This window comes from Odocoileus virginianus, chromosome 9, assembly GCF_023699985.2.
Source record: "Odocoileus virginianus isolate 20LAN1187 ecotype Illinois chromosome 9, Ovbor_1.2, whole genome shotgun sequence".
Classification (NCBI taxonomy): domain Eukaryota; kingdom Metazoa; phylum Chordata; class Mammalia; order Artiodactyla; family Cervidae; genus Odocoileus; species Odocoileus virginianus.
This window is the reverse complement of record NC_069682.1, coordinates 53,935,901-53,951,027: the sequence shown is the minus strand read 5'-3', so window position 1 is coordinate 53,951,027 and position 15,127 is coordinate 53,935,901. Positions and strand designations below refer to the sequence as shown.

General features: G+C 38.2%; 1 protein-coding gene across 1 annotated transcript in view; it reads left to right on the top strand.

The window, feature by feature from the left end:
• RAB22A (RAB22A, member RAS oncogene family) overlaps positions 1 to 15,127 on the top strand; it is a 49,670-nt gene that overhangs the window by 8,201 nt on the left and 26,342 nt on the right. The window lies entirely within an intron of this gene.

Sequence of the window (15,127 nt, the reverse complement as noted above, 5' to 3'; positions counted from 1 at the left end):
ATTTTTTCCCCCTCATTTGCAGTGAAAGGAGTGTTTGAAATCCAACCCTAATTGAAGATTTGTCTAGTTCTGTTTTTAGTTTAATTAATTTTGGTTGATATGGTTTGAAGCTCTTACTATTGAGCATATCTATTAATGCATTTTATTGTTTTTATTCTTGATAGTGTGATGCCTTTGCTTTCATGAAATGTCCCTCTTTTTCCCTGGTAACAGTCCTGATTGTGAATTCTTCTCAGTCTTATATGAATACATGCTCTTCAGCTCTGTGTTGATTAGCGTTTGCGTTTTTTTTCCCGTCCATTTACATTTAACCTATTTCTATCTTTATATCTAAAGTGAGTTTTTGCAGACAGACAGCATTATGGGTCTTGTGTTTTAATTGGAGTAATTGCACCAGCTGTCTAATATAGTTGTAGGTAGCTGCATGTGGCTATCTGAACTTAAGTTAAAATTTTAAGTTGAGTTCCTTGGTCACACTAGCTACCATTCAAGTTCTTCTTGTAGAAGGCTCTGTTGTATAGTATTGGTTTAGGCCATTTTTATTTTTTATAACTATCAATATGGTTTGGCTTAAATCTACCATCTTGCTGTATTTTTCTACTTGCCCCTTATTAATGGTTCCATTTCATCTCTGCCAGTGGCTTTTTAGCTGTACCTCTTCTATTGTTTTAGTGGTTGTGCTTTGATTTACAATATACTTCTTTATCAGTCTTTCTTTAAATAATAGACAGTTTCACATATAGTATAAGAACCTTACAGGAGTATGCTTTCATTTCTCCTCACTGATCTATAGTGTTATTATTGTCATATATTTTGCTTTTGCATCTTATAGAATCCACAGTACAGTTGTTGTGTTGTTTTTTTTTTTGCCTTAGTCAGTGATCTTTGAAAGAAACTATTAGTCCATTTTTTTGGTCCTTGTGCCAGTGTCACAGTTTCTTAATTCCTCTATCTGTGTAATAAGTTTCTCTGTCCAGTGGCATGAGTACTTCTGTGTTATTCTTCAATAATTTCTTGGCTATTCTTGGCCTGTTACATTTCCATGTGAACGTTAGTGTTATCTTTTTTCATACCAACACACTGATTCCCATTGTGTTTTTGATTGATGTTTCATTGAATTTATAGGTTGGTTTGGAGAAAAATGACATATATATGATATTGCATCTCTAATACATGAATATAGAAATGTATTCTTCCATTTGTTAGGCTTTTTTTATTTTTCCTGAGCATTTTTCTGCTTTTCTGTTTAGTGGACTGGTGCATCATTTGTCAGATTTTATCCAACCGGTTTGATGTTTCAATGTAGTTTTCTGCTGTTTTTGTGCTAAATGGTATTGCTTTGAAATCTTTATTTCTAATCCTTAAGCTTTTTGTATCTTTTATTGAGTTGAGTAGGATCTCTGGTTCAGTTTTGAGTAGAAATGATCATACTAGATAGTCTAATCTTAGCAGGAAAGCTTTCGCTATTATGCCACTAAATTGTTTGCTATTATGCCACTAAATATGTTTGCCGTAGGGTTTTTGTACACACACCTTAGCATATTACACAGTGTCTTTTTTATCATATGCTGGAGTTTTTTGTTTTTTTTTTAAGTGTGAAGTGTGGATGAAGATTTTTATTCATTTATTGGCTTGATTGTGTAATTATTCTTTTATGCTATTAATATGGTAAATTGTTGAATTTTCATGGAATAAATCCACTTACATTGTGATATATTATTTTTGCACATCACTTGCTTTAGTTTACTCTTTTTTAGAACTTCTGTGTGTGTTTATGAGTAAGATTGTCATGAAGTTTCTGTTTCTGTAATGTACATGTCAGGTTTGGTATGAAAGTTTTGCTTCCCTGATGAAACTATTTAATAATTGAGAAGCTCTTTTTTGGAAGAGTTTGTTAAAAAAAAAAAAAATTGCTGCTGTGACTTTTTAAAATGATTAGTAAAGTGCCTGTGGGCTTTGAGTCGTCCTTGTGTACTAGGGTTTCAGAAGTCAATTTCGTTCATAGTTGCAAGGTTATTCGTTTTCAGGGATATTTATGTAATTGATTTCCACTCCTTATTTTCAGTTGCATTCCTTGTTTTAAAACGTTAGTCATGGCTTTTACCAGATCAAACAAGTTTTTATAAAATATCATTTCAATCATTCATTTCAGAATATTTTCAAGTTTCTATTATGATTTCATCTTTGATCCAAACATCATTTAGATCTGTTTGTTGAATTCCAAGTATAGGGAAATTTTCTAGTTAATATTTTTAGTGATTACTGCATAATTGTATTGAGATTAGCGAACATATTTAAATCCTTTATTACTGATATAATTTGCAATTTGCCTGGCATATGTTGATTTTGGTAAGTGTTTCATATGTGTTTGAAAAGATTGCATACTTTTTCTATTTTGCAGCTGCGTTAAGTACTTAACAAATCTAGAATCCTATATCTTACTACGATAAAACCCTTCTACCATCTGAACTGTACTCTTTAGCTCTGGCAATGCACTTTACCTTGAGGTCTAATTGTAACTGTTAATATAACAGCACTATTTCCTTTGGTCAGTATTTGCATGGCGCATCTTTGTCTCTTTTTGTTTTTTAACCTTTCTGTATCTTTTTACTTAAGGTGGGTTTCTCGTAAGCAGCTTATGATTTGAATTTGATAATGTTATATATATTCCATATAACCACACCTAATCAAGATCCAGAGATTTCCATCATCTCAGAAGTTTGTTTCTGTGAGTCCCACTCCCCATAAGTGGCAACTGTGCTGACTTCAGTCATTATGGGTTAATTTGCCTGTTCTTGAATTTCACGTAAATGAAATAATACAGAATGCACTCTCTGGTGTCCGATATCTTCCCCATAAAACAGTGTTTCGGAGATTCAGCCATGTTGTATGTATCATAATCTTTTTTTTTTTTTAATTGGTGACTGATGCTCTCCTATGTGAATAGGTAACTGTCTGTTTACCCATTCTCCTGGTTATGGACATCCAGGTTGTTTCCACTTTGGGGCTATTATGAATATAGGTACTGTGATCATTCTTTTACAACTCTTTTTGTAGTCATAGGTTTAAATTTCCTTTAGGTAAATACCTAGGAGTAGAATTTCTAGTTCATAGGAAAGGTGCATTTATATAACTTAGTACGAAGTTGCCAACTTGGTTGTATCATTTTACCCTCCCACCTGCAGTGTACAGAAGTCCAGTGGCTCTACATCCTCATCAGTACTTGTCTTTTTAACTTCAGTTTTTCTAGTGGATATAAAATGGTATCTCATTGTGCTTTTAATCTGCATTTCCTCGATGACTAGTAATAATAAGCATCTTTGCATGTGTTTCTTTGTCATTGACTATGAAGTCACTAGTCAAGTCTTTTGCTCATTTTTTCTTAGTTTTTGCCTTATTTTTTATAGACATGTAGAAATTCTTCACATATTACAAATAGAATTCTTGTCAGATATATTTATTGCGAATATTTTCTTGCATTCCATGGCTTGCCTTTTCATTTTCTTAATGATGTGTTCTAATAAGGAGTTATAATTTTAATGAAGTCCATGTTGTCAGTTAGTCTTTCTGGGTTCATGCTTTTTTGGTCCTCTAAATAAGCATTGCTTGCCCTAAGTTTTCAAAGATGTTCTTCTATGTTTTCATCATAGTTTTAGCTTTACTTTTAGTTCTTTGAGCCATCTCAGATTGATTTTTCTGTATTCTGTGAAGTAGAGGTAAGATTCACTATTTTCTGATGTGATCATCCAGTTGTCCCACCATCATTTGCTGAAAGCCTTTCTATCCCCATTGAGTAGCCTTGGAATCTTAATAAATTATAATATTGAGTCTTCTGATCCGTGAACATGGTGTCTTTCTCCATATACTTAGGTCTCCTTTAGTTTGTCTCTGCATTGTTTTGTATTCAATGCAGGAATCTTAAAAAAGTATTTTTGTTGAGAAATCTTGCTAAGTATTAATGTTTTTTAAGCTATTGTAAATGGAATTGCAATATTTTTATCTGCAGTTTTTTGTAGAAATACCATTGAATTTCACGTTTACCTTGTATACTTTAATACTCTTAAATTCACTTTTCTTTGATAACTGTTTTGTAGAGTCCTTACAATTTTTTACATCCATGATTATGTTGTCTGAGAATAAAGTCAGTTTGACTTCTTCTTTTCCTTTTAATTTTTTCAATACCATGCTGCATTGTCTAGAACCTCCTACCATGTTGAATAAAACTAGTGACCAATATCCTTGCCTTTTCCCAGTCTTAGTGGGAAAGTGTTTAACATTATACCCTTAAGTATGATGTCCACTGTAGGGTGCTCATTGTTAAGATAAGAACGTTTTCTTCTTTTTCTGGTTTGCTGAAAGTTTCTTTTTTTTAAATCAAGAATGGGTCTTGAATTTTGTCTTAATACTTTTCTGCATCTTTTTAGATGATACTATGGTTTCTTACCACCATTTTTCTGTGAATGTGGTGGATAACTGTGCTCATTATCAATTGCTAAGTAGCTAATTATCCCAATACTTAGATTATCCAAATACTTAAGACACTTGAAACAACAGACTTTATACCACATTTTCTGTGGATCAGGAATCAGAGTGGCTTATCTGGCATGGTCCTGACTCAGGATCTTTTGTGGTATTGCAGTCAAGATGTCCCAGTCAAAATGGAGCTGCAGTCATTTGAAAGCTTAGCTGGGGTTGCAGATCTGCTTCCAAGATGGCGCACTCACATGGCTGTTGGCGGGAGGCCTCAGTTTCTGAAATCTTCACCAGGTGGGCCTCTCCAATGGGCTGCATGAGTGTCCTCACAACAGGGCAGCTAACTTTCCCCAAGACAAGTGACCCAGGAGAGAGCAAAGAAGAATCTGAGCTATTTTTATGACCCCTTGGAAGGAAGTTACTAAGCCCATTCCAAACTCACAGTGTACGGAATTAATCTCCAGTCTTGAAGGAGTATCAACAGGCAAAAAATGAGCATACTTTATTATAACTACCAGAATCACATTAATTGGATTTAATTTATGTTAATTTAATCATTATTACTGTATAATCATATCATGTGTAAACATTACACAAACTCAGATTGAGAAACTGTTCACAAAATGACAGGTGTATAATCCTCAAAACTCTCACAGTTTAAAAAGTCAAGGAAGGACTGAAAAGCAGACCCAGACTGAAGGAGACCCAGGAGTCATGACAACTAAATACAGCATGTGTTTTGAACCACAAAGGATATTATTAGAACAATTGGTAAAACTCAAATGGGCTCTGAGGACTAGATGGTAGTAATGTGTTGGTGTTAATTTCACAGTTTTGATTATCTTATTCTGCTTATGTTTGTAGGAAAGATAATCTTGTTTGTAGGAAATGTCCACTAATGTTCAGAGGCAATGAGGCAACTTACTCTCAAATGGCTCAGGATAACTAAATTCTGTATTTGTAACTTTTCTCTAAATTAAAGGCTGTTTCAATGTTTTTTAATGATGGCTATTTTACTGTAAATAAAGGCATTAAGAGACAACCAACTGTTATCCCCATAATGTCATTAAAAGACAGCTGATTGCTTGGTGTAAAAGAGTAACATTGAGCTGTTGATGCCCTCACGCCGGCTCCATGAGTCTTGGCCACATGTACGTCCCTGCTTGGCTCACCTAACAGTGACTCTGAGGTTGAGTAATTATTCCAGGAAAAAGGAGATGCAGGACTCTTTTCATTTTATTTGACACACAAATGACTGTTTCCATGTCCCTTCATTCCTTCCTAGACTTGACTTTTCATCTGATGTCATTTCCCTTCGGCCTAAAGAACTATTTCATCATTTCATGTATTCTCAGGGCTACTGGTAACAGATCCCTCAGTTTTTGTTGCTCTGAAAAGGTCTGTACTGCATCCTCACTTTTAAAGGATATTTGTGCTAGGTAAAGATGTCTGGAGTTGCCCCCCTTTTTGTATTTTGTTCTGTACAGCATAATGATTTGATATTGGAAGGTATTGTGAAGTGGTTACATAATAACTTTAGTTAACATCCAGTCACCACACATTGTTAGAAATTTTTTTTCTTGGGATGAGAACATTCAGGATTTACTCAGCAACTTTCAAATATACAGTATGGTATTATTAGCTGTAGTCACCATGCTGTATATTACATGGGCGAAGTGAGTGAAGGTGTCAGAGGCACCTCCTTCAGTTATACAATAAATAAGTCCTGGAGGTGTAATGTACAGGTTTTTTTCCCTCTAGCATTTTGAAAATGGTATTCTGCTGCATTATGGCCTCCATGGTTTGTGCTGAGTGGCCTGTCATCATCCCTAGCAGTGTTCCTCTGTATGTAACACATCTTTTTATTACCTGTCTGCTTTAAGATCTCTATTTTTTTAATTTATTTTTGGTGCAGTATAGTTGATTTACAGTGTTGTGTTATTTTCTGCTTTACAGCAAAGTGAGTCAGTTATACACGTGCATATATCTGCTCTTCTAGGTTCCATTCCCATGTAGTCATAGGAGTGTTGAACAGAGTCCTCTGTGCTCTATAGCAGGTCTTTATATGTTATCTAGGATCTCATTGTCTTTTGTCTTCAGTTTACTGCTGTGTGCTAGGTAGGTGCTTCTTGTCCTCTGGGGTGACTGAGTTGCTTGGGTTAGAAATACGATGGCTTGGGACATTTTCAACCATCATTTCTTTAAATGTTTTGTCTACCCCATTCTCTTGCTCTGCCTGTAGTATTCCAGTTATTCGTGTGTTAAACCATTCAATATTATTCAAACGATGACTGAGGCCTAGGTTTTGTTTCACTTTGTTTTTCCATGCTTTTTCTCTCTATTCTTAGGATCACATTATTTCTGTTGATCTGTCTTTAAAGTTCAGTTGATCCTTCTACTGTCTTTTAAGCACAACCTGTATATTTTTTTCACTTCAGATGCTGTCTTTAATTCTAGAATCTTTATTTGGTGGTTTTTTATATTTTGTAAGCTTATCTGTTCACTCAATATGACTTCTTTTCTTTAAATCCTGATTATAGCAACTTTTAAAGCATATGTCTACTAGTGCCAACATCTGGATCAGCTCATTATCTGTTGGTGTTTACTCTTTTTTTTTCTCTTGACCTTGGATCACATTTCTTTGCAATTGTAGTAATTTTTCTTTAATCATTATTGTATACTGACTGTTGCAAAAGATATGTTGTTGTGAGGATTTTACATTATCCTTTGCTAAAGAGTGCTGAGTATCCCCTTGAACTTGTTCAGGTTTGGTTTTACACTCTGTTAGAATGGTTCCATTGGAATATTTAGCCTCATGGCACATTCTTACTCTGGGGGCACGGTCTTTACTTCTGAAATGTGGCCTATCTGGTTTTTCATTCAGGGTGGTCACTGGGCCCCTGTAACTTGGCAGAATCAAAACTTCCAACTCTTCCTGTCCTGCAGTTGGCAGCCGCTGAAGTCTCTGCTTGGCTTTTACAGTATTCCAGTCTTGCTGTCCTTGCAGCCCCCGCCCCTGCACCCGCCATGTGTGAGTGGTTTAAAGTGACTCTGGATGAGTGGATTTGATGTGTGCATCTGAGGCTCCCTCCGCAGATCTTCCTCCCAGTGCACCCTCTCTCCCTCTCCAACACAGTGGTAGCCCCACAGACCATGTCGTCCAGCCAGCAGTCTTCTGCTTGATCAGTTGGGGAGGGTTCTCCCCATGCCGGTACCACCACCGAGTCTGGACTCCAGAGCTCCCAACTTTGACTTTTAATTTGAATATTTAATTAACTTTGCTTTTAAGATAATTACTGGTGTATTTGTGTTTAAATACAGCAGTTTTACACTTTGCTCCTTATTTACCTGGTCCTGTATTCTTTGGATTGAATTTTGTTTCGGTTTTAATGCCGTGTTTCTGAATCCTTGGTTACCTTGGGACTTAAACATTCTCTCTTCTCTCAGTCGTGTCTGACTCTTTGCAGCCACATAGACTGCAGCACACCAGACTTCCCTGTCCTACACAGTCTCCCAGAGTTTGCTCAGACTCATGTCCATTGAGTCAGTAATGCTGTTAAATGGTGATGCCATTTAGTTTTTAAAGAACAACTAAATACTTTCATTAGTTGTTCTTTAACTCTTTACTCTTGCTGTCATCTTATGTATGCTGGCCTTATTCTAGTCTAATGTAAGTTACTTTCACCACTTTCCAACAGCGCAAGAATCTCAAATCTAATTTCTCTATCTCCCGGGTTGTATGCTCTTTCCTTGTACTGTAATTCCAGACCTCACAGGACCTTTATTATTGCTACAGTCACCATTCCTGTCCCTTTTTTCCACATGTTACTTTTCCTGTTGCTTTACATTCCTGCCTGCATTTCTGGCCTTCCATCTGGGGTTATTTACTTTGTTCTGAAGAATACCATTTCATATCTCCTTTACTGTACTCTTCTGGTGCTGGACTTTTTTGTCTGAAAATGTCTTTATGTCATCTTTTTTAAATTAAACTTTTATTTACATACAATACAGTGTATCATTTAGCTAGTCTTTATGTTGTGCTTAAGTCCACCAAGCTATAGGACATTTCTTTTGCCCCAGAAAGCTCCCTTCCTGCTGTATCCACCCTTGTCTCGCCAACCTAACCACCATCTGACTTCTATCACGGTAGAGTAAATATATGTTTTTAAACTTTATATGAATGGAATCTTATTATATGTACTCACTTGTGCTGCCTTCTTTGGCTCACAATACTGTTTTTGAGATTCATCCATGTTTTTGCATCTATCAGGAGTTTGTTCCTTTTTATTGCTCAGTGGTATTGTATGAATATACCACAATTTGTCTATCCAGTCTCCTGTTGATGGGCATTTAAATGGAGTCCAGTTTTAAGATATCATGAATAAAGATGCTTTGAATAATTGTATACATTTTTGTATGTGTGGAGTAAACTCCTGGAGTTCACTCAAACTCATGTCCCTTCTCCTCCCGCCTTCAGTCTTTCCCAGCATCAGGGTCTCTTCAAATGAGTCAGTTCTTCACATCAGGTGGCCAAAGTATTGGGAGTTTCAGCTTCAGCATCAGTCCTTCCAGTGAATATTCAGGACTCATTTCCTTTAGGATGGACCGGTTGGATCTCCTTGCAGTCCAAGGGACTCTCAAGAGTCTTCACCAACACCACAGATCAAAAGCATCAATTCTTCGGTGCTCAGCTTTCTTTATAGTCCAACACTCACATCCATACGTGACCACTGGAAAAACGATAGCTTTGACTAGACGGACCTTTGTTGGCAAAGTAATGTCTCTGCTTTTTAAAATGCTGCCTAGGTTGGTCATAACTTTTCTTCCAAGGAGCAAGCATCTTTTAATTTCATGGCTGCAGTCACCATCTGCAGTGATTTTGGAGCCCCCCAAAAATAAAGTCTGTCACTATTTCCTCTGTTTCCCCATCTATTTGCCATGAAGTGATGGGACCAGATGCCGTGGTCTTTTTCACTCTCCTCTTGCACTTTGTTCAAGAGACTCTTTAGTTCTTATAAGGATGGTGTCATCTGCATATCTGAGGTTTTTGATATTTCTCCCGGCAATCTTGATTCCAGCCTGTGCTTTGTCCAGCCCAGCGTTTCTCATGATGTACTCTGAATATAAGTTAAATAAGCAGAGTGACAATATGCAGCCTTGACGTACTCCTTTTCCTACTTGGAACCAGTCTGTTGTTCCATGTCCAGTTCTAGCTGTTGCTTCCTAACCTGCATACAGATTTCTCAAGAGGCACATCAGGTGGTCTGGTATTCCCATCTCTTGAAGAATTTTCCAGCGTTTGTTGTGATCCATACAGTCAAAGGCTTTGGCATAGTGAATAAAGCAGAAGTATCTGTTTTTCTGGAACTCTGTTGCTTTTTTGATGATCCAGCAGATGTTGGCAATTTGATCTCTGGTTCCTCTGCCTTTTCTAAAACCAACTTGAACATCTGGAAGTTCACAGTTCATGTATTGTTGAAGCTTGGCTTGGAGAACTTTGAGCATTACTTTGCTTACGTGTGAGATGAGTGCAATTGTGAGGTAGTTTGAGCATTCTTTGGCATTGCCTTTCTTTGGGATTGGAATGAAAACTGACCTTTTCCAGTCCTGTGGCCACTGCTGAGTTTTCCAAATTTGCTGGCATATTGAGTGCAGCACCTTCACAGCATCATCTTTCAGGATTTGAAATAGCTCAATTGGAATTCCAATACCTCCACTAGCTTTGTTTGTGGTGGTGCTTCCCTAAGGCCCACTTGACTTCACATTCCAGGATGTGTGGCTTTAGGTGAGTGATCACACCATTGTGATTATCTGGGTTGTGAAGATCTTTTTTGTGTAGTTCTGTGTATTCTTGCCACCTCTTCTTAATATTTTCTGCTTCTGTTAGGTCCCTACCATTTCTGTCCTTTATTGTGCCCTTCTTTGCATGAAATGTTCCCTTGGTATCTCTGATTTTCTTGAAGAGATCTCTAGGCTTTCCCATTCTGTTGTTTTCCTCTATTTCTTTGCATTGTACACATTACTTTTGAGCATATACCTGAAAATCATATACTTTTGAGTGTATTTCTTATCATTGTATAACACATTACCCTAAGCTTAGCAGCTTAAAACAACAACAAATATGTATTGTCTCAAAGATTTTGAAGGTTAGAAATTCAGGAACAGCTTAGCTGGCTATTCTGACTCTTGCCATACTGACCCCTCTACAGGGCTGCTTGAGTGGCCTCCCAACACTGGAGCCCAAGATGAAAGCCACAGTGTCTTGTGTGACCTCGCCTTCATTTCCGTGATGTCCTCCTGGTTACACGTGACAGCTTCACTCACTGTGGGCGGGGACTACACAAGGACATCCATACCACGAGTACCCTTAGGGCTGTCTTGAATGCTGGTGCCACAGTAGGTTTTAAGGCATGGTTATAAGAACTTGCTGCTTGCTGTTTTCCAAAGTGCTTACATATTCTTCTCTGTTCCTGCCGGCACTACAGAAAAAGTCTGTTTGCTCCACATTTTCATCAGTTGTTTTTAATTTTAGCTATTTTGGCAGATTACAATCATTTTTTGAGGCCTGTTTTCATTTAGATACAGAATTCTCGGTTTTCAGTTATTGCCTCTCAGGCCTTTGAATATAATGTATCCCATTTTTGTATGACTTCATCTGTTTTGATTGAAGTCAGGTGTCAGTCTTGTTGCTGTCTCAATACTAACGTGTCATTTTCTTCTTCTGGGAGCCTTTGAGATTGCTTTTTTGTCTCTCGGTTCCAGCAGTCTGTCTTTGATATGCCTAGGTGAGATTTTTGTTATATTCATTCTGCTTGGGTTCATAGGATATCTTGAACCTGTGGTTTAATGCCTTTTAAGTTGGAAAATTCTCAACCATTATCTCTTCAATATTGTTCCATTTTCTCTCCTCAAATTCTCAGACTGCTACTACATATAGGTTAGAGTTTGTGTGTGTGCCTCTTCCCCTCTTCTATATTTTCCTTTTTTTTTTCTCCATGCCTTAGACTAGGTATTTTCTCCTAGCCCTTCATCCAGTTTATTAATCACTTTTTCAGCTAATTCTAATCTCATTTTAAACCTATCTGTGAAGTTCTTCATTTCAGTTACTATTTTTCTAAAGTTCTAGAATATTGTTGATTTTTTTTAGTGTACCTTTTTTTTTGCTGAAATTACCATACTAATTGCTGTTATACGATGTTTTGTTATCTTCATAGTAAATATTGAAAACTATAGTCATTTTTCTATTTATTTACTTACTTGTTGTCTGATCCCACCACTCCATAGTTCTATGAGAAGGGGAACCTTATCCAAAATAACCACTGATGTATCCTCAGTGCCTAGCCCTTAGTTATTTGCTCACTAAAAAAATTTTTTCTTTAATTATAATATTTTTACAGTTGAATACAGCCATCATTTCTCTTTATCAATCTGATTCATTTCAGATCCTCCTTTTATCATCTTCTGCCCTGTTATTTCACTGAAACCACTGTTTCAGAGTTTAACATCAACTCAGTTCAGTTCAGTCGCTCAGTCGTGCTGGACTCTTTGTGACCCCATGAACCACAGCGTGCCAGGCCTCCCTTTCCATCACCAACTCCCGGTGTCCACCCAAACCCTTGTCCATTGAGTTGGTGATGCCATCCAACCACCTTATCCTCTGTTGTCCCCTTCTCCTGCCCTCAATCTTTCCCAGCATCAGGGTCTTTTCCAATGAGTCAGCTCTTCTCATCAGGTGGCCAAAGTATTGGAGTTTCAGCTTCAACATCAGGCCTTCCAATGAATATTCAGTACTGATTTCCTTTAGGATAGACTGGTTGGATCTCCTTGCAGTCCAAGGGACTCTCAAGAGTCTTCTCTGACACCACAGTTCAAAAGCATCAATTCTCTGGCGCTCAGATTTCTTTATAGTCCAACTCTCATGTCCATACATCACCACTGGAAAAACCATAGCCTTGGCTAGACGGAAACCTTTGTTGACAAAGTAATGTCTCTGCTTTTTAATATGCTGTCTAGATTGTAAGCGTCTTTTAATTTCATGGCTGCAGTCACCATCTGCAGTGAATTTGGAGCCTAGGAAAATGAAGTCAGCCACTGTTTCCACTGTTTCCCCATCTATTTGCCATGAAGTGATGGGACCAGATGCCATGATCTTCGTTTTCTGAATATTGAGCTTTAAGCCAACTTTTTCTTCTTTCACTTTCATCAAGAGGCTCTTTAGTTCTTTTTCACTTTCTACCTTAAGGGTGGTTGTATCTGCATATCTGAGGTTTTTGATATTTCTCCCAGCAATCTTGATTCCAGCTTGTGCTTCCTCCAGCCTAGCGGTTCTCATGATGTACTCTGCATATAAGTTAAACAAGCAGGGTGACAATTTACAGCCTTGACATACTCCTTTTCCTATTTGGAACCATCTGTTGTTCCATGTCTAGTTCTTTTTGTTTTTTTTTTTCATGTCCAGTTCTACCTGTTGCTTCCTGACCTGCATACAGGTTTCTCAAGAGGCAGGTTAGGTGGTCTGGTGTTCCCATCTCTTTCAGAATTTTCCACAGTTTATTGTGGTCCACATACTCAAAGGCTTTGGCATAATCAATAAAGCAGAAATAGATGTTTTTCTGGAACTCTCTTGCTTTTTTGATGATCCAGCAGATGTTGGCAATTTGATCTCTGGTTCCTCTGCCTTTTCTAAAACCAGCTTAAATATCTGGAAGTTCACGGTTCATGTATTGCTGAAGCCTGGCTTGGAGAATTTTGAGCATTACTTGAATAGCGTGTGAGATGAGTGCAGTTGTACGGTAGTTTGAGCATTCTTTGGCATTGCCTTTCTTTGGGATTGGAATGAAAACTGACCTTTTCCAGTCCTATGGCCACTGCTGAGTTTTCCAAGTTTTCTGGCATATTGAGTGCAGCACTTTCACAGCATCATCTTTCAGGATTTGAAATAGCTCAATTGGAATTCCAACACCTCCACTAGCTTTGTTTGTGGTGGTGCTTCCTAAGGCCCACTTGACTTCACATTCCAGGATGTGTGGCTTTAGGTGAGTGATCACACCATTGTGTTTATCTGGGTCGTGAGGATCTTTTTTGTACAGTTTTTCTGTGTATTCTTGCCACTGATTCTTAGTATCTTCTGCTTCTGTTAGGTCCCTACCATTTCTGTCCTTTATCGAGCCTATCTTTGCATGAAATGTTCCCTTTCTCTAATTTTCTTGAAAAGATCTCTAGTCTTCCCATTCTCTTGTTTTCCTCAACTTATGAATGGCTAATATCAACTCATGAATGGCCATTTTGTTATATTTGACCTCTCTAGAAGTATCTGGCGTTCTATTTTCCCTGCAGAGCCTCTTGTTACCTGGCATGCAGTTCTGATTCTCCTCCTTCCTACCTCATGGGATGGTCCTCTTTTTTCTGTTTCTTGTCCTTGGCATCCACTCCTAATATGTGGAAGCAGGGAGGGTTTCTGCCGCAGTCCTGGGTCTTCCCAGGTGACTTCATTCCCACTCACAGCATTGAGAAGATGCCCTTTCTCCAGTGGCACTGTATGCCTGCTGTGTCACTACAGACACACCCTGGACACCACATATCCGCCTCTGACCACCTCTCCCCACCCTCTCATCCCAGAGGCCTCATCCTGCCTTGTCAGTGAGTCCATCACTGAGTGGAAATTGGTACAAGCACTCCACACTGCAAGTAGTAGTGATAATGTTCATCATATTCCATTCTTCAAATGGGTCACTTAACCCTTAAAACAGCCCTGTATGCTCACAGTTCAGATATAAGAAGTCAGAAGATTGTCATCCAAAAAATAAAACAATCAAAGTTAATTTTTAAAAGCCCACTAGACATCTGAGCTCACAAAGAAACCTAAATGAACGCAACTTCAGACAGTGATGAGCCACTCATAAGAGAGAAGTGACCCCTGGCTGCTGTCCATCTCTGCAGAGACAGGAGTTGGGGGAGCTGCTGGAGGTAGGCCCGTGGACTCTCATCTGCGGAGACTTGAGGCCACAGGCAAGCCCAGAGAAACCTTTCTGAGGGAGTCCCCATCTTCGCTGGACATTGGGTGACTGTAGCCAGGGCACAGGGATCCCGGCAGGGAACTGGAAAGCCAAGGTAACTCTGCAAAATTGTGATCACATTTACTGATCCTTCCTCCACTGCATCCAGTTAGCCGGCTGTTAAGCTCATCTAATAAAATTTAATATTTAAAGTCAGGTCAGGAGAGGACTTCCCTGGTGGTCCATTTATAGGAAACCGAAGGCCAATCAAAACTCATATGTGAAGTAGAGGTCAAAAATGTTTTGCCTGAGGTAGGTACAAGACTTAGCTAGAAATGGGCATAAGAAAACTTTCTGGGCTTAGGGAAATGGTCTGTATCTTGTTTTAGACAGTAGTTACACGAGAATATGAAACATCAAACCCTATACAGCCTGTTATTGTTCATTAATATTACTTGGGTAAAATTTAAAGCATTTTAAATTCCTGTGTTATAAGTACTGAAGTTATTCCTAGGTTTCAAATGAGAGAACCGAGGCAAAGAGAGGTTAATTGACTTGCCCAGTTGGTGGCAAAACTAATAAGCAGAGCAGGTAGTCTGTCTAAAAAGCCTGCACGCTTAGTGAGAATGCTGTTGTCTCATATCCTTGCCCAGAAATTC